The sequence below is a fragment of the Ambystoma mexicanum genome, chromosome 6p, assembly GCF_040938575.1.
Source record: "Ambystoma mexicanum isolate Mex_15411 chromosome 6p, UKY_AmexF1_1, whole genome shotgun sequence".
Classification (NCBI taxonomy): Eukaryota; Metazoa; Chordata; class Amphibia; order Caudata; family Ambystomatidae; genus Ambystoma; species Ambystoma mexicanum.
Window position 1 is genome coordinate 1,221,870,646 of NC_090935.1, and position 18,850 is coordinate 1,221,889,495.

The following is an 18,850-nucleotide window of genomic DNA, read 5'->3' on the forward strand; positions in this document are numbered from 1 at the left end:
ATCAAATGCTACAAATGGTTGATGTAGGGGAAAATTATATATTTCTTACATGGTCCAATGGTGCACATTTTTCTTGGATTGAGTTTGTTTTGAAAAACGATTTGGGTTTTGGAAATAATTGTTGAGATTTTTTTTGTGCCCAATGATCTGAGTGATCATGTGGTGGTTGAATTTTCACTTGATAATTCCTACAATTGTGGAAGCAGATAACTGGAGACCTGCAATTGAATGGTGGGGGAAATAGAATAATGTGGTCAGAACAGAACACATGCAAGATGAATTCTGAGTTATTGGATGCAATGATAAAAAATAATTCCCCTAAATGTAATAAGATATCTATCAAACCATATGTGCCATGAGAATAAGGGAGAAAAAGAAAAATGCATTCAATAAGAGGTCACATAAATATATATATATATATATATGACCACACAGTCGCTTTGAGGAAAAAACAATTTAAAAAAGCCATCCGCTGGGCTAGGGCAAACATTAAAATTTCGCAGCACCATGGGTGCTATATAAAAAAAGTAAGAATGAGATTTAAGAATTGGCAATGAAAGCATATAGGTACTGTAGTTTCTGCCCAGTGTAAGAATATGTTTATTGCCCTTAAACATAAAGATGTGTGTAATTTCTGGTAATTTTTTAACAGATAGAGGGGCTGATTCTTGGAATTATTTTGTGGAAAATCAGGGATTTGCGCATTCGTCGGTTCATGGAATCGACTGCGTGGGACTTTTTTGAAGGACTTGTGTGGAGTTTGCGCAGGCTCACCACATCTCTGCGAGTGCTCTAGTGCTTGGCGCGAGACACCACGCAGAGCGTAAAATCATAAAATGGGGAAGAACAAGGGAAAAAGTGGGCGTTATGATGGGCGAGCCACAGGAAGTCTATAGCACGCCCACAAATGTGCACAACAAACCGTATTCATGGATGTGACCGCGCAACCCCTCCCCTGGGAAATGCCCACGCAAATCCCTCCATCACTTCGCCACCCGAAGGCAGGCATACTTGTGCCCAGGAATCGCAGGTCTGAGGTGGGTTTGCATGTCAGATTTATGGGTACGTGTACACAACCGGGTATCCGATCGACTTAGGGGTGATGGGTACACAGTGGAGTGTGGCACAGGAACGGTTTACAGGGGTTTGCACGCAGATATTCTGAGTTTTACCCAAATTATGATACATTGTATGCATGTTGTCAGGGTGCTGGTGACAGTTACGGGGGACCCCGCACAATGTTCTTGAGATGCAGACCTGCTTGCGAGTGACCAGAAACACTACTGTTTTAATGGTGCATCTATTCGCACATGTGGGTCCATGCAAAGGTAGCTGTCGTGGCTGTTTTTGCTTTGTGTGGAGGCGTGTCAGGGGCATTTGCAGTGAAATCCATGAATACACGAGCCTCATATTTTTATACTATGCGCAGACTTGCACAGTGTCTTTCGTGGCGCGCAGCCTTTGCGTGAAGAATGCACATGTTTTCATGACTCAGACCCTCAATTTTGGCCATACAGGAGCAAGAGAGATCAATCCTATTTCCAATGAGAAATGGAAGAGCTATAAATGACAACTAGACTATCAGGATTTTTTTGTCCCTTTAAATAATTATGAGAATGTACTAGATAAAAGCTTTTTGACTTTTCTGAAGAGGATGTGGAGATCATAATAAAGCGATTGAAACCCTCTCGAGCACCAGGTCCAGATGGCCTACCGAACATACTATTTAAAAAGAATTCTAAAGTAGGGCCTCATATTCTGTATATCATTTTCCAGGAGATAGTAATTACAGGATCCATACTGGAATCATGGAATAGATCCTTTTTAATTCCTACATGTGAAAAAGGTTCAAGCGACTTGCCTGGTCATTATCAAATCTTAGCTATGATTGACTCTAGTGCTAAGATCTTTTCCCAATTGCTTTTAGGTTATATCAATGGGTGGATAAAGGAGAACAAGATTTTTTTAGCAATCAAAATGCAGGTTTTAGAAAGGGTTTCATTACTTTATCAAATCTTTGTCTTTTAGTGCATTTTACCAGGATGACTTTGAAATACAAAACAAATGCACTATATATCTGTTTTATCAATCTTACACACGTTTTTGGCATGTTCCACTGCAACATATTATGGAAAAAGATGGAAAAATGAGAGTTGCATCCACAGATTTTATATATTGTGAAAGGTTTTTATTGGGAAAACAGTGTTAAAATTAGAATTAACCAGGGCGCAATGTTAATTTACGGTAAATCATGGTTTGAAGCAAGGTTGTACCCTGGCAATTTAACATATATATGGCTGATTTAGAGGCAACTTGGTAGAAATGTAAAAATTCTCTGTCATGTATTTCTTACCAACCAATTGCTTGGTTGTCATATGCATATGACATTGTGGCCCTCGACCAAACTGCTATAGGACTACAGCACAGTTTTGTGGCCATGGAAAAATATGCTAAGAATCATGGGTTAATAAAGCTGACCAAAACAAAAGTTATGACCTTAAAGGCAAATAGGAAAAGCATAAAAAGATACAATTGGGTTATCCAAAATGCTTCTCTGGATGAAGTTACTAATTATTGCTATTTGGGTTAACTTATTACAAATAACTTGGATAAAGAGATCCTGTCCAAAACTATAATAAACAAAAACCAACACAAAATTCAAGGCCATTAGTGCTTTTATTTGGAAATCAGGCGGCCACTACACAGAGGGCCTGTTACAATTCTATACAACTTGCATTGTGCCTTGCATTCTGTACGGTCTGTGGCTGTATACTGCAAAAGAAATGACCTGGTTGAGTGTTTTGAAATGCAAACTGTGGAGATATTCTTTGGGGTTATCACAGTCTGTGCTGGTTGGCGGCTATTTGCAGTGTATTGGGCCTAATGTCCTTTACCAACAGAAAATGATAACTGCGTGTGTCCTTTATGTGAACTTTTTTATGAATATGAATAACTCAAATTCAATTTCTTCATACTTTTCGGAAATTGAAGCCACTAATGGTAATCAGAAAGCCTTAAAATCTTGATTGATGTTCCCAAGCCTTCTGACCGAACATTAGAAAGGCCAGATTGTAATGTTTTCTTGAACAATGTTAGATATATTCAAATGTCCAACTAGTGACGAAAATTTGAAGTAAAAAAAATGAAAACTCTACCAAGACAATCCCACAAAAAATGAAGTCTCCTCTCTGAACTTCTCTAGAATTTCTGATGACTCTTCAAATAGAGTGTTCCAGTGCTGACAGTGTATGAAGACTCTGCCTGTTGCTAGCAGCACCTTTAATGGGTGGAGGTGGAGGTTGATTTTGCACAACCACCGCTCACAGCTACATTGAAGATAAAATACCACATATAAGCCAAAAAGACTACAGCTCAGTATGGGCCAGACCACCTCTTGCAATTTCCAATACTCATCATCCACATCATCACAGTGAACTCACACCAAATTATTTATCATAATTGATGTTCACAAGCTTCATATCCTATTCCACGGCGGGCATGTTTTTTTTTTTCTTCAATTGTAAAATGCTGGAGTTTCTTCAAGTGAATTAAGACACTATTAGTACCCCAGGATGAACTAGACAGCAGCACGGTTGATGGTTAGACATTGATTCTGCACAACCTCCGCTCATAGCTACAATGAAGATATAAGACCACATATAAGCCAAAAAAGGCAGCAGCCCAAAGAATGGACCAAACCATCTCATGTATTTCTCATACACAATTTCCACATCCTCCTAGGAGACTCACACCAAATGATTTATCATAATTAATATTCCAAAGCTTCTTATCCCACATCATCCCACATCGTTTCTGTTCTTTTTCATATGCAAAATAAAGGAATGTCTTCAACAGGATAAAAGGATAAATGATTGGGTACTCCCTAATTTTTTGTTGAAGGGTGGTCAGATCTGTTTTAAGGGAGGGTATCAGGGGAATGTGAAGTGCATTACAGATTGACTACCCCTCTCTAGAGGTCCTGTATGTAACACAGGATAGGGTGAAGAGCACCTACTTTTGTGGTTAGTAGGAATAACACCTTGATGGGGACAGTTATTTAAACTGAATGCAATTTTGCAAAACCAAAATCTCTTTAATAGTTTTTCATAAAAACATCTTAAAAACATTACAACATTTGATCTAGTAATCATCAATCATACCTTTCATACACATAAAACTTCTACAAGAACGGGGTTCTACAACTTACATTTTCTTCAAGCATAACAATTATTGTTGATATGTATACAAGACAAAAGACAAAAATACATTAGGTTTTCCTTTCTCGGTCGACATATGTTTCGGCCCTTGATGGTGTACCACCTTTGTCTGTGGTGGTCAATAATATAAATGTTGGGCCATCTTCAGGACATTCATTATTTCTAGAAGGTCAGTTTCGTTCCCCTTTGACAGTGATTAAATGATCTAAAACATAAACAATACATGTCTTATAATTCAGAAAGAGATTGTGCTCCCCAAAATGATTATTAGAAGGTGATGGCTAGTATGTAATAGCCTAGACTATAACACTGCACCCACCTGTGGTCCATAAGCTGTAATTTGGACGTCTGAGCTTGGGCTACTGGGTGTGACAATTAATTAGCATCCAGTATCAGGCACTCTACAAAAATAGGGAAAACAAAAAGGACTAATGAGTAGTCCATCTATAGTTTCAACTGAATGAATTCAACTTCATGAAGAGAAAGAACTTACGGGAAGGACACGTATCTGTTTGTGTCTTCTGTGCCAATCCCGGTCTGGTGGAGATCGACAGTGAGTAGCCCCACGAATGAGAACGTCAATACAGTTATGATTTCTGTGGTAGTTTGTGTAAGAAAGGGTGGGAAATTTTAACAATACCACTTTCATAATTTTGTCTCTTGGGAATGAGAATAGATATTTAGTTTGTTTATTTGTGACAATGTGCAGTTGATGATGACTCTAACAACTATTTTATGTGACTATTTTGTGTGGCTTAGAAAAACTAAGCATAGGCGCCATTAGTACGCTTTTCATTGCTAAAAAGTTTTGCTCACACACCATAATGGTGCTAGTGCACGGTATCTTACACTTGCCACTATGTGGGTGTAATGGCTAGTAGTGGGCGCCAGTCACATGGGCATATTCGGGAGCTGGGAGTCCATCGTGTTTAATAATAATGCTGGAGCATGGTAGACACCAAGCCCCACCATGGCCGCTGAACGTAGTGGTTTCAGCCTACACAAGGTCCGGCATCTCTCCTGTTTTGTAAAAGTATGCTCGCCACTCCGCTTGGTGCGCATAACGCAATGTCGGGTGCTTAAAAGTAGTAGTTTCAAACTGCACAGGGTCCGGCGTCGCTACTGTTCTATAAACGTATGCTTGCCGCTCAGCTTGGTACGCGTAGTGCAATGTCGGGGACTTACCTGTCTGTTTATAGTTGTTTGACTCATTCCTTGCTAGCAGCTCACAGAGGCCGGACTGTGTTGCGTCTTGCTCGACAACTGAATTACTTGGGAGATACTTTCCTTTTTAAAGGTCACATGATACTGTATATTATCACGTGACACGTGACGTGCTTTAACTATGAAAGATTCAGAGTGGCTGTATTGCAACATGTGAACAATGATTACTCGAGTTTGTGGGCACACACACTACCCGAAGGGGCCGATGCACGAGTCCTAAAAGATTCTTATAGATTTTGGATTAACTTTTAGTTTTATTTTAAGCACGGAGAATTACCGTAGTATTGGTAATAGTCACGTGTCATGTTGTTCCCCATTACCCATGTTTTTAAAGAACATATACATGAGAAACTTATGTGTTTATTATGCTACGTACTATTAACGTATTCAAATAATATAGCAGACTTCGAAAAACTCATATTTTTTAATTTTTTTAAAAAGTGGATGTTATACACATCTCCCATTGGAGATGTTTTTCTGTTTCTCCATATTCTGGGTTCTGCGAAAGGAGAGCTGTTCTTAGTGTGAGAGCCCAATATCTTCCCTGTTTAGAGATAATATAATAGAGCTATTGAATAGTAATTGCCTGACAGACATAGACACTGAGATGACTTATTAAGGAATTCTGTTCTTCTGGATACAATTGGAAACAGGTACCCAACTACAGTTCGAGACATAAACATGGTGTGGCAAAGATACTCAGTGTTGTTAGTGCGGTGAGTATGACCAAGAGCTGTGCTGCTGGTGAAGAGTGTTATCTGTTTAGATGACATTAGATAAATGCACTCCATTCTACGGCAATATTAAGCCCGTACTTTACCGTGTCTAGATTGTAGATCCACTTTTGCTCACTTCTTGTGAAGATCAAGTCTCTGTTCCCACCTCTTGGGGATGGCTTGATCACCTGGATCACACACCATACCAAATCATTGCATTTATGTTGTTAAGCTGTAAAGTGGGGAACTAATGGTTTATTCTCTATTTTATTGTGAATACACGACTTGTGTTCACAAATTCTTTGGCGTACCTGCCGTTTGGTTTTGCCTATATATGCAAGATTGCAAGGATATTTGATTGCACAAACGACCCATTGGGTAAGGCAGTTAGTGAAGGACGTAAATTGAGCAACTGTTTTTCGTAGTTTGATGCTTTTCATGGTAGTAGTTTGTGCGCAGACCAAACATTTTCCGCAGCGATGATGGCCTTCCACAGGGGGTAGGCCCCACAGATATGTCTGTGACGGTCTAGCTGCTGGAGTGTTTGGGTAGGTGTGAACAAGAGTATCTTTGATGTTATGTTGTCTTTTAAAAGCAAAACGGTACTGGTGGATTAAAATCCTCCGTTTTGATCATTGGCCAGTGTTTTTGAATTATCTTTCTGAATTGGCTACTGATGGGGTTGTATGTACTCACACAGGTTATTTTCTCCACAGTGTGGCATTGAGGGGGTTCCAGACAAGTGGTTCTGTTGGTGTGCAGTGCTCTCTTGTACGCCCGTTGTACAGTAATTTTTGGATAACGTCTGTCTTTCAACCTAGATTTTAGGGTTTTTCCATGTTGTTTGTACATGTTGACTTGGGTACAGTTTCTGCAAATTTGCAGGAACTGGCCATACGGAAGCCCTTGTTTAAGACACCGCAGGTGAAAACTCTGGTAGTTCAGAAGGGTGCTCTTGTCCGTGGGCTTTCTATACAGCACAGTTTCTATGCTGCCCGTGTCAGTTTTTTGTATTTGAAAGTCTAGGAAGGGTATATTTTTCAGGTCAGTGTGTATTGTGAATTGAATGCAGGGGTTCTAGAGGTTTAGCCACTTGTGAAACAAAGTAAGTTAGTCAGATGTACCACTCCAAATCATACAGATGTGGTCAATGTAACGCAGCCAGGTTTTGATGAAGGTGGAATAAGGATTTATGGAGCCATAGATGAACTGTTGCTCAAGATCATCCATATAAAGGTTAGCAAGGTTAGGTACAAATGTCGCTTCCATTCTAGTGCCTTGTAGCTGGTTGTAGAACTGTCCATTATACAAAAAAAAAAAATCTGTTAATGCTAACCTGATGCATTCCAAAATTAATGCAGTAGGAACTTGGTTGAGTATTGTGGTACGTTTGTCTAGATATTTAGCCATCACCTTCAAACAGTCATGTTGAGGAATGCTGGTGTAGAGACTAAACACATCTAGGGTCACCAAGATGTCAGATGGATTCAATTGAATGGTGTCTAATAATTTAAGCATGCTTGTAGTATCTTTTACATATGATGTCATTTTCGAAACAAAAGGTCTTAAGGACCAGTCAGAGTAAATTGACAGTGGTTCAAGGATCAAGTTGATGGACGCCACAATTGGTCTCCCCGGGGGTACTGTAACGTTTTTGTGGATTTTTGGGAGGAGGTAGAAAGCTGGGGTTCTAGGATGTTGATTAACCAGAAAATCTCTCTCATCAGGATCTATCCACCCTTCCTCCACTGCATGCTTCATGTGACTTCCTATCTCTTCTTGGAGCCTAGATGCGGGGTCTCGTGCCAGTTCCTTATATGCAGTTGTATCGTTAAGGTGTTTCATAACTTCAGTTTCGTAGGCTCCTTTTTCCCACAGAGTTTTTATGGCTTCTCTCTCGGATTTAGTGAGGTTATCTCTGGTATTGTTCTTAGTTTTTAGAACTCCTTGAACTTTGTGTTAAATTCTTTGTTCAAAGGCTACAATCGCCGTTCTTGTAGAGGTGTCATGTTGCATGAAAGGTATGATTGATGATTACTAGATCAAACGTAATGTTTTTTAAGATGTTTTTATGAAAAACTATTAAAGAGATTTTGGTTTTGCAAAATTGCATTCAGTTTAAATAACTGTCCCCATCAAGGTGATATTCCTACTAACCACAAAAGTAGGTGCTCTTCACCCTATCCTGTGTTACATACAGGACCTCTAGAGAGGTTTAGTCAAACTGTAACGCACTTCACATTCAACAGAATAAAGACATGATTAGTAGCCAGGGATGAGGTGGAAGAAAACTCTGACAGATGCATTTCATCATAAAGAAAAGATCCTGGGAAGGCCTTTCGTTCATTCAAGTGGTAATACTGGAGATAGGAGAACCACATCTGTAAACAATTCATGAAAAAGCCTCCTCTTTGAACCTCTCTTGCATTTCTAATAACTCTTCAAATAGAGTGTTCTATTCCTGCCAGTGTTTGAAGACACTGGCTGTTGCTGGCAGCACCTTTAATGGGGGAGGTTGATTCTGCACAACCACTGCTCACAGCTACAGTAAAGATATAACACCACATATATGCCAAAAAATACTGCCTCCAGAATGGGCCAGACCATCTCGTGCAATTTCCAAAATACATCATCCACATCATCCCAGGAGACTCGCACCACATGATTTATCATGATTGATGTTCCCAAGCTTTCTGACAAAACGTTAGAAGGGCCGCATCTTAGTGTTTTCATGAACAATGTTAGACATTTCAAATGTCCAACTGGTGACAAGAATATAAAATAACAAAAAGGACAACTCTAAAAAGACAATGTCACAAAAAATGAGTTCCTAATGACTCTTCAGATAGAGTATTACAAATGCTGCAGATGTCTGAAAAGTCTAGCTGTTGCTGGCAACACCATTAATGGATGGAGGTTGATTCTGCACAACCACGCTCAAAGATACAGTAAAGCTATAACACTGCAAATAATCCAAACAAGGCTGCAGCCCACTATGGCCCAGACCATCTCGTCGAATTTTCAATACATATCATCCACATCATCTCAGGAGGCTTGCACCAGGTAATTTATCATAATTCTTGTCTAGAGGCGGAGTCAAATGCCCCCATCAAAATCTCCACCCCCCATGCTGCCTATATGTTGGGAGCCGGAAATTGCAACACAAGCAGTGCCAGTGAGGGTGCCTGTACTGTAGAAAATCCTGGCAACAAGGAACAAACCTTATATACATTCACAAAGAAATAATGGCCTTTTGGACATAGTCCCAGAAGAGGTGTGAACATGAGTGAAAAAGAAGACTGGTGACGTCAAGCGGGATGGAGCTGACGCACCTAGAAAAGATGCATGCAGTAAAAGAATATAGATATTCTATAAGCCCTGAAGAGGAGGTGGTAAAGATGAGCAATATTTCAGGCTCAAGATGAAGATGCTCATGCTACAGAAATGCTGAAGAAAATACAAATCAGTTTACACTTGTACAGACGCAGTAACGCAAGTAGACAAAGTGATCTTAAGGCTGGCTACGTAGTGAATAGTTTGCGGTGAAGCGCCTATGTATAATACATAGCAATGTATAGAACCTGGATATTCCACGATGCACTTTAGCAAGGCCTGAAACCTTGTGATTAGAAAGAGTTTTCAGTGTGGCACAGTTGGAAAATTACTGATGGCAGAGAAGAAATTTAAGAAATTCTTGGCTGGCCCAGCACCAAGAAGACAAGGCCACCGTGAGCCTTGTTGTCCATCCAGTCATTACAACCAACAAGAGAAAGAAACACACTTCTGTTTGAGGTGAAATGGAAAAAAACTGAAGGCGTCAAGACTTTATCATTTAATGGAATTAAATCATTCAAAAGGCTTGACGATGCAGTCTCCCAGTCACATGGTCAGATCAAAATAGACATTGGGTCGAGCTACACCAAAACCAAAGATACTCCCTTTATTTCTCAGGCACAGAGAGCTTCTGCAAGGCCGAGTTCAAAGCCTTAATTGACTGGAAGACTGCAAGAGTGATGATAGATGTTGCTCTAAGTGGGAGGGGAGGCATGATCATGCCAACCTTCCCTGTACCTGGAGTGGTAGCCTGCGTGGAATATTCCAGAAGGGTACAAAGGTGCCAAACCAATGGTAGGTGGCCACATATTAAAGAGTCCTATAGTTTGTATAACTAATAAAGTGTTAGTATTAGTATGACACAGAAGATGGCTTGCACTTGGGAAGGGCTTAGTTGCCCACTTGACAGTAGAGACCCAATCACTTCCCCCATGAGTATGGAACGTATACGTAGATGTTTCCTGTAAACCTATCACATCCCCAAGTAGGTTTTGTAGTTTTCCACGCAGTGTGATGTCACTTATGACGAGTTTTGACCATAAAAGTTGTGTTTTTTATAATATGCTCTGAGAGAAATCGAGTGAACGTCCGTTCATGTCCGTTTTAGATAATTGCAAATAAAACAGGCTAACCTTTGCCAATTTTTCTAAGCCGGTTTGATTATTGATGTTTGAGTAGATTCTGCATCTCCATCTTTCTCAAAAGAATGCATGTGTTGTATTTTTTGTTTCTTTTTTTTTTGTTCAACAACTTTTGTATTTATTTCTTCTGAAGGATAAGTATCCTCCTGCCATTGCATGTAGTTTTCTGCTTTAGTGTGGTAGATAGAAATACAGCTTGTCACTTCAAATATTGGAATTAGAAATAGAAAAACAGTACATGAGAAATAGAAACCATTCAAAGAGTTCACCAATAGCATGTCTAGTACGTCAGATGCTGTTGAATTTTTGAACCTATCAGAGAATATTTTTTTTAGTGATGTTCATATTTGCCAATACATCTATAGATTATATTATATAATTATATTAAGACCTTTTCTACATAGTACATATTTATTACATAAGAGCGACGTATAGTTTTAGGAGATTGTGCTATTTTTAGGGTACATATATTCTTGGATTAGATATTTCAAACATGCAGCCTATTTTTGAAAGAGAGGATTTTTATTGTTTTAGACATTGGCAGATGGAGAAACTGGAACATATGTAATTGACACTATTGTCAAAGTAAACAGTTCATTAACTATTAACTATTGGTGGCATCACAGTGGGGGAATCACCTACTCGACATACAGCCATTTTCCATACACATAACAAATGAGCCCCATGCATTTTATTTTTTGTAGGGCTCATGCAATTTCCAATACATGTCATCCACATTATCTCAGGAAACTTGCACATCATAATTTATCATTATTAATGTCCCCAAGCTTTAAAACAGAACATTAGAAGGACCATCTCTTAGTGTTTTCTTCTACAATGTACACTGGCATCCTCCACCGCTATTTTACAGCAATATTTGTTAATCTTAAATATCTCCAACTGTCTACACACATTTGTATTCTTATGACTGCGTATTACTGTTGATGGATTGGGGACCCAGATGGTATTATCATTGCTCTTGCTGCTGCTAATCTCATGAATACACATGTTGACAAATGACACAACAACCATTTCTTGACTAAACAAAAAGCAAACAAAAATGCACACCGTTTCCATAGAAACCATTGAAATCATTGTAAAAAAATAAATAAACTGACAGGCGTTAAGTGCTAGTTTGAGACATAATCCTCCTGTATTTAACCATTGAAAGAGTGAACACACTTTCTATATTTCTCAGTTGCAAAATTATGGTTTGTCTTCCGAGCAAATAAAGACAATATTACTATTCCACTCCAATGAAACACAATCCTAACAACAATAAACCCACAACCAGGGGGTGCATTCCTGCTCTCCATAGTGCCCCAGCTTGTCACTTCAAAATTGGAATTAGAAATAGAAAAACTATACATGAGAAGAGATAATCAAATATTCATATTAACTTTCTGATTCATTGTTCATTGTCTGTGTCGTAGGTAGCTACCAATAGCAAGCACGCCAGATGCTGTTGAATTTTTGAACCTTTCCGAGTATGTATTTTTTTGAGGGATGTTTATATATGCCAATAAAACTATAGATTATATTATATCATTCTATTAAGACTTTTTCTACAGAGTACATATTCATTACATAAGAGTGATGTGTCATTTTAGGGGATTGATCTATTTTTAGGGCACACTTATTCTTGGATTAGATATTTCAAACATGCACCCCATTTTTGAAAGAGAGCATTTTTATTATTCAGAACACTTAGACATTGGAAGACGGAAAAACTGGAACATCTGGAGTTGACGTTATTATCAAAGTCAAAGGGCCTCATTACACGGTAGGCGGTGGACCAAGGTGCTATTAGCACCTTGGTCCATGCCGGTAAAAAACCGGCACCGCCTTGGAGGAAAGGGGAATTACCGCCCTATTCCAAGGTTGGCGGGGCGGTAATTCCCCCTTCCCCCATTACCCTTCCCCATTCCCATTTTAGCCCCATAGGGCATAATGGGAATGGGGAAGGTGCTAATTACGGTACCGCAAATTGCGGTACCGTAATTAGCACCCTGGTACCATTGCGGGTTGGTTTTTAACGCCTGCTAAAAAGCAGGCGTTAAAGTAACAACCCGCAAAGGGACCTCGTAGTAAGGCGGTAAGGGTTAACGGTCCCCGGTACCATTAAAGGTGACCATTAACCCTTACCGCCTTCCATGTAATGAGGCCCAAAGGTTCATTAACTATTGGTGGCATCGCACTGGGGGAATAACCTACTCGATGTGCAGCCAAATTCCATATGCATAACAAAATAGCCCCAACCATTTTATTTTTTTGTAGTGCTCATACAATTTCCAAATACACATCATCCACATCATTTCAGGAAACTTGCACCACACAATTTATCATAGTTAATGTTCCAAAGCTTTAAAAAATAACATTAGGAGGGCCATTTTTCACATATATGAAAGAACTATAAAGCTCCTTCAAGAAACATATTTATCGCAACACATACTTATGTCTGTTGTTAAAAGCAGTGCATGCTGGGGATGGAAATCATCATTCAATTGCCTACGGCATAAGGCTCCACCATGACCTCAGCCGAACCAAACAACCCCTTTTATTCACTGTACCTACCCTGTATTCTAGTTCAGTGTCCACTATACCATAATATTGTAACCAATGGCCAGTGCTCATGGCTTTCAGGCATGGCAAATCTCCAAATCTATGGATCATAGGCATCAGCCATGCCGCATTCACCAATAAGCAAATCAGAGTACACATGTGCGTTTGCCGAGTGTCAGGCCCACTACCCAAGCATCAAATGTATATTACTCGTTTTTCTACTTACATTCTTACACTTTGGAAAACAAAAACACAACACATGTGTTTGTTTGTTTGTTTATTTATAATGCGCGCCAGACCCGAAGGTATCAGTGCGTAGACAATAGAAGAAGGCATTCAGCTTAGTTACAGGTGGCAAAAAGTACAAAACATGGTATACATGCATACAGTTAATAATAAACAAGTAAAAGTAGATACAAGCATAAAGTACATATTATGGTATGCAGACGTAAAATACAGAATAAGCAAGCTAAAGTAAGTACAAATATATAGAGGAATAAGACAGAGTAAAGGCAGAAATGTTGTATACCCACAATTAGGTTATTTATCAGGCGAGATACAGGGCTGGAGATGTTACTTGTCATTCTCTGTGAACCAGTTGATGAGGTTCTGTATGAATTTGGTAAATGTTTGGTACGCCCTCAGTGGGGGTGGCAGGGAATACCAGAATAGTGCTGCCTTGACCGGGAAACTAGTGCCCCCGATAGTAGATCATTTGAATCGTGGTACAAGGAGACAGTGAGTGTTGGCTGTTCTTGTGGGTCTATTTGAAGATTTTCTGTTAATTCTTTCTGTCAAGTAGCAAGGTGCCCTATTATTGAGGCATTTGTGGATAAGAGATGCTGTTTTGAGTCAGATTTTGTCATGGGTAGATAACCCGTCATGTTGTCTGCTAGTCTCAGATATATGTTCTTTTCTTGTTATACTTAGCACGGCTCTAAGGGCATTATTCTGAAGTATCTGTATTCTCTTGATGATGTATTTGTTAGCGCCAATGTAGAGGGCATTACAGTAGTCCAATTTGGACAAGATGAGAGCTCTGGCCAAGATCATATTAGGCGAAAGGAAATGTTTGTTGGCTCTAATTAATTTGCAAGTTTATGCAGTGGAGGGGGCCAGAGCATTTACTTGTTTGGTGGATGTTAAGGTGGAGTCCAGGTAAAAACCTTACGTTTTTACTTCTTTAGCACCATTAATGGAGTTCCCGTCAATGGTGAAGGATGACTATTCATGGCCTAATCTAGTGAGGTGGGAGGTGGTGCCAAGGATGATGAACTCCTTTTTATCATCATTCAGGCAGAGATCATGGGAGGCCATCCATGCCTGAATGATGCTGTAAATCCTATTCACCAAGGCCAAATCCTTGTCATAATCCCCAGTAAGTGGAAGGAGGATCTGGGTATTATTAACAAAAACATGCCTGCAGGTTCTTTCTAATGCTCGTTGCACAAGTTTGTTGTAATCTAGTCCACCAATTCAGGCTGTAACCACAAGCAAAATATGTTTTCCCATTCAAACCTACTGCTTTGGTCATGCCGCATGCCCAAATAAGCAAATTACAATACACATTTCTCCTTGCTGATGGCCATGCCCATTGCCCAAGTTATATCACTGTTGTGTGTACTTACTATTTATACTTTAATAAAAACACTGAACATATTTGTAAAACCATGCTTTCCAGTTCTTGCTGTCCATCCTTGTGCATTTTTTCTGCAATCCCATCCAGCACTTCACCCTGTTCCCACAAGTACATTTGTTTTCTCTTTCAAACCTATCCCAATTTCAACAAACATTACCACATAGCTGGTCCCTGGTGCAAATGGCCACTTAAAACCCATTGGTTGTCCTTCGTGGTCATGGCCAGTAGCCAGATTGTCCGGGTAATGACCTTATGCTATGGCCGAAACAATCTGGCAACGGACCATGGCCACAGGCTACACTTGTGCTTTCTCCCCCCTCTCCCCTGCTGACTTCCTGGGTGAAACCAAAACTAGACTGGTTACATGGCCACCCTCTGATCTCGGGCCCAGGTCATCCTCCCCGTCAGTCCCCCGTCAGTCGCACACCTGCAGTGCCTTCCTGGCAACCCCTGCACTTGGAGACTGTTTTCTGAATCCCTACAGTCCCACGACCAGTACTACACACCTGCTGTCTGCACTTACCCTTGCACTTGCCACCGGTTGGCCATACTTTTACTTATTGTTTATTAATTCTATTATCCCATGTACTGCACTGTCCCCTCCCCCTTCCCATGCACTTGCGCGATCTGAATGACACCTGGCCTAGTAGGATCATTGTCTGCCTTCCCCTTGTTCCCCTTCCCTTGCCTCGTCACGCCTTGAAATACTGGTGTATGGGCGCATTATAAATGCAATATCATATCATACCATATCATACCTCAGTCACCAAAGGCATATCACTATATTTTGTACCTACATTACGACACTTGTCAAAAAACAGACACATTTGTAAAACCATGCGTTCAGTACCTTGCCAATGCACCTTACACGACTTTGCTGGAAATCTGCACATATTTTATTTTTTCAAAAGTGTCAAAATGTATGTACATACAATAGTAATATAACTTTGCTCCCACTAGATGAAATCCATTCAGACTTTGCACAAACTTTCAAGGTTTGGTCCACATTCGTTAAACGGCAACAAAGTTATAAGCCACCTAAAAATGTTGAGACCCCCCTCTAATTTTGCCCCCTCCTGACATAATCCCACCAAACTTTGCAAAGACATTTATATTTAGATCTAAAATCGTTTTGCAAACTTTCCTGCAGATTCATCAAGTGGAAGCATATTTATAAACCTTTACAATATTTTGGGACCCCACCCTCTAATTTTGTTCGCTCTTGATAAAACAGCACCACACTTTGCAAAAACGAAAGTCATACGCCATCCACAAACTGCTTTTCACCAACCCTGTTATACACAAATAAGCATAGATGCCCTCGAACATCTGAGATGGAATGTCCAGAACTGTGTGCCCAATAAACTGCCATTGACAGTTGTCAGTATTTCTGTAGCAAATACCAGTACAGCAACAAGAACATTAAAACCAAAACAGTGTTTCCTATTTAAAACTGTTGCACATGTAAACTTCAAATAAACCATCCCAATAAACCATCCCAACATTTTACAACCTCTAATTTGTGTGCTAAAGTAGCATTCCTTAACACATACTGCATTTGCATTGATTGGGGCAAGTTGTACCGAAAAACACATTCCATTTCTGCTTTACATAATAGGAGTTTGCACAGCAATAAGCCCAAAGCCAAGGTGGCATTCCTGCGCCAGATACTGCCCCAAAGTCTTTATTAAAGCCCTCACAGTAGTAAGAACCTATAGGCACACTAATTATCACACCAAACCCGCAAAAAAAGAAATCTTTTTAAAACAAAAACATTTTTATATCACCCCAGAAATCACTTTAACACGCCCCATAAGTGATAAAAAAAAACATTGGAGATGACGGCCCTCATTACGACCCTGGCGGAAAGTGACTGACCGGACCGCCACAGCGTAAATAGCGTTTCCGCCATTGCACGAAGGAGCAAAGTGCGGCCCATTCCGACCCATCGGGCACGAGCACCACGGCATGGCGGAAGTGCAAAGTCCGCGATGGCGGAAATGACCCCAAAACGGCCCACACCGCCGCCGTACGGCGCCCTAGGTGCAATACCGCCACCCATCACAGCGGACACCGCAGTGTGCGCCTACCGGAAAGTACGGTGACCGGAAATATACGGAAACGGAAGTTAAAACATGGGCCCGGAACGGGAAACATCCCGCCGTACACCTATAAAACCACTAAAACCACACAACCACTAAAAACACTACCCTGAGACACACCCCAACCCGTCATCCACCCTAGCGAAACCAAGAAAAATGGGAAAAGTAGCGAAGAAAGCGTGCGACCGCAAGCGGCAGGTCCACTTCTCCCGTGAGGAACTCACCGTGCTAACAGAGACCCTCCAGGAGAATGCTGCCGTCGTCTTCTGCACGCAAATGACCAGGACGGCACTTGAAAACAAGAAGGCCATATGGGCTCTGGTGGCACAGCGGGTAAGTGCGGTGGGGACCGCACCCCGCACCCCACAGCAATGCCGAAAGCGATGGGACGACCTGCGGATACGCGTCCGCAGCATACTCTCTGCCAACCGCAACATTGCCACAGCCACCGGGGGAGGTCCTGAATCACCCATCAAGTTGACCCCCTGGGAAGAAATCTGTGCCTCCACCATCGGAATGGAGAGCATAGAGGGAGTCGGAGGGATGGAGAAAGGAGTGCAGACATCCGAAGATTCAGGTAGGTGGGCCAAATAAAACAATGCCAAATCCACAAAGTCCATCCATGTGAAGTACCATGTGTCCACATAGTGCAACAGAAACACATGTCCAGGAGAACGTCCACACACATCGGCCTGATAGCGCACGTTAAAACCCACAATAAATACATAAATAATTAAAAACCCCTAAAACACGCACTACACGTGCAGCAGGCACACCCTAACTGCAGGCTGCCCAACAACTGCACCCTCACTCCACACACAAATGAAAGCACCTCCAAGGCCCCGACCCAAATCACCCTCAGGTACCACCCCAATGCATGTGATACAATGCCATTCCAATTCCCACAGACCCATCAATAACCCTCGCCCTCCTTTACTCCACCACAGGGTCCGATCCAAATGACGAGCTTCAGGACACCCCTACCAGCACACCTGCAAAGAGGGCCAAGACCAACGGCCAAAGACCCTCCACCTCAGCTGCACGCATCAAGACACGGCAGCAGCACAAATCAGGTGGCAGCACAGAGGAGGGAACATCAACAGGCACCCCAGCAGCCAGCATGCCCACACCACCACCACCACAGGTCCCCCCAACGGATGCCACAGAAGGCACTGCCTCTGGTGGCAGCAGCACCATAGGTGACACCCCATTGATGGCAGCATGCTCCGACACAGAAGACGGGGATGTCGAAGTCAGATCCATCCATGACCTGTCCCAATCCCCCTGTCTGTCCCATCCCGTACAACATGAGGATACCACGCAGGGGCACCCACAAGACGACGACTGGCCATCCCCCACAAGCCCTGTGGCAAGGCAACATGAGGACAACAGCCCCTCTGTGACACCCCCGCAAATGGCCATGGCCCAGCAGAGGCAACAGTCCCTCGACCAGTTAATCGTGCAACAGCAGCAACTGGCCACGCTCCTCAAGGACCATGCCGATGAATGTGGGGGCACTAAGGCAGACATAGAAACATCAACTGAGACACTTAGGGCAGAAATGGAGAGAGGTACAGAGACACTAAGGGCACAAATGGAGAGTAGCACCGAGAGCCTGGGAGTCCAAATGGAGAGAAGCACCGAGAGCCTGAGGGGGGAACTGCATGCGACGTCCAAGGACGTATGTGCCGAACTTGCCGCAGTGCGCCGTGTGCTCACTGAGCTCTCGCAAACCCTTAGGGACATGCATGGACGTGAGCAGGCAGAGACATCATCCGTTGCAAGTTCCGTCCAGGGCAGCCCCCAACGTAGATCTGGGAGGAACCTGCGCTCCACAGGCAGGGGTGCCCCTGATACCCGCAGAGGGGGCTTGCAATAGCGACTGCCCACTGACAATGAGCATCTTTGGACACTG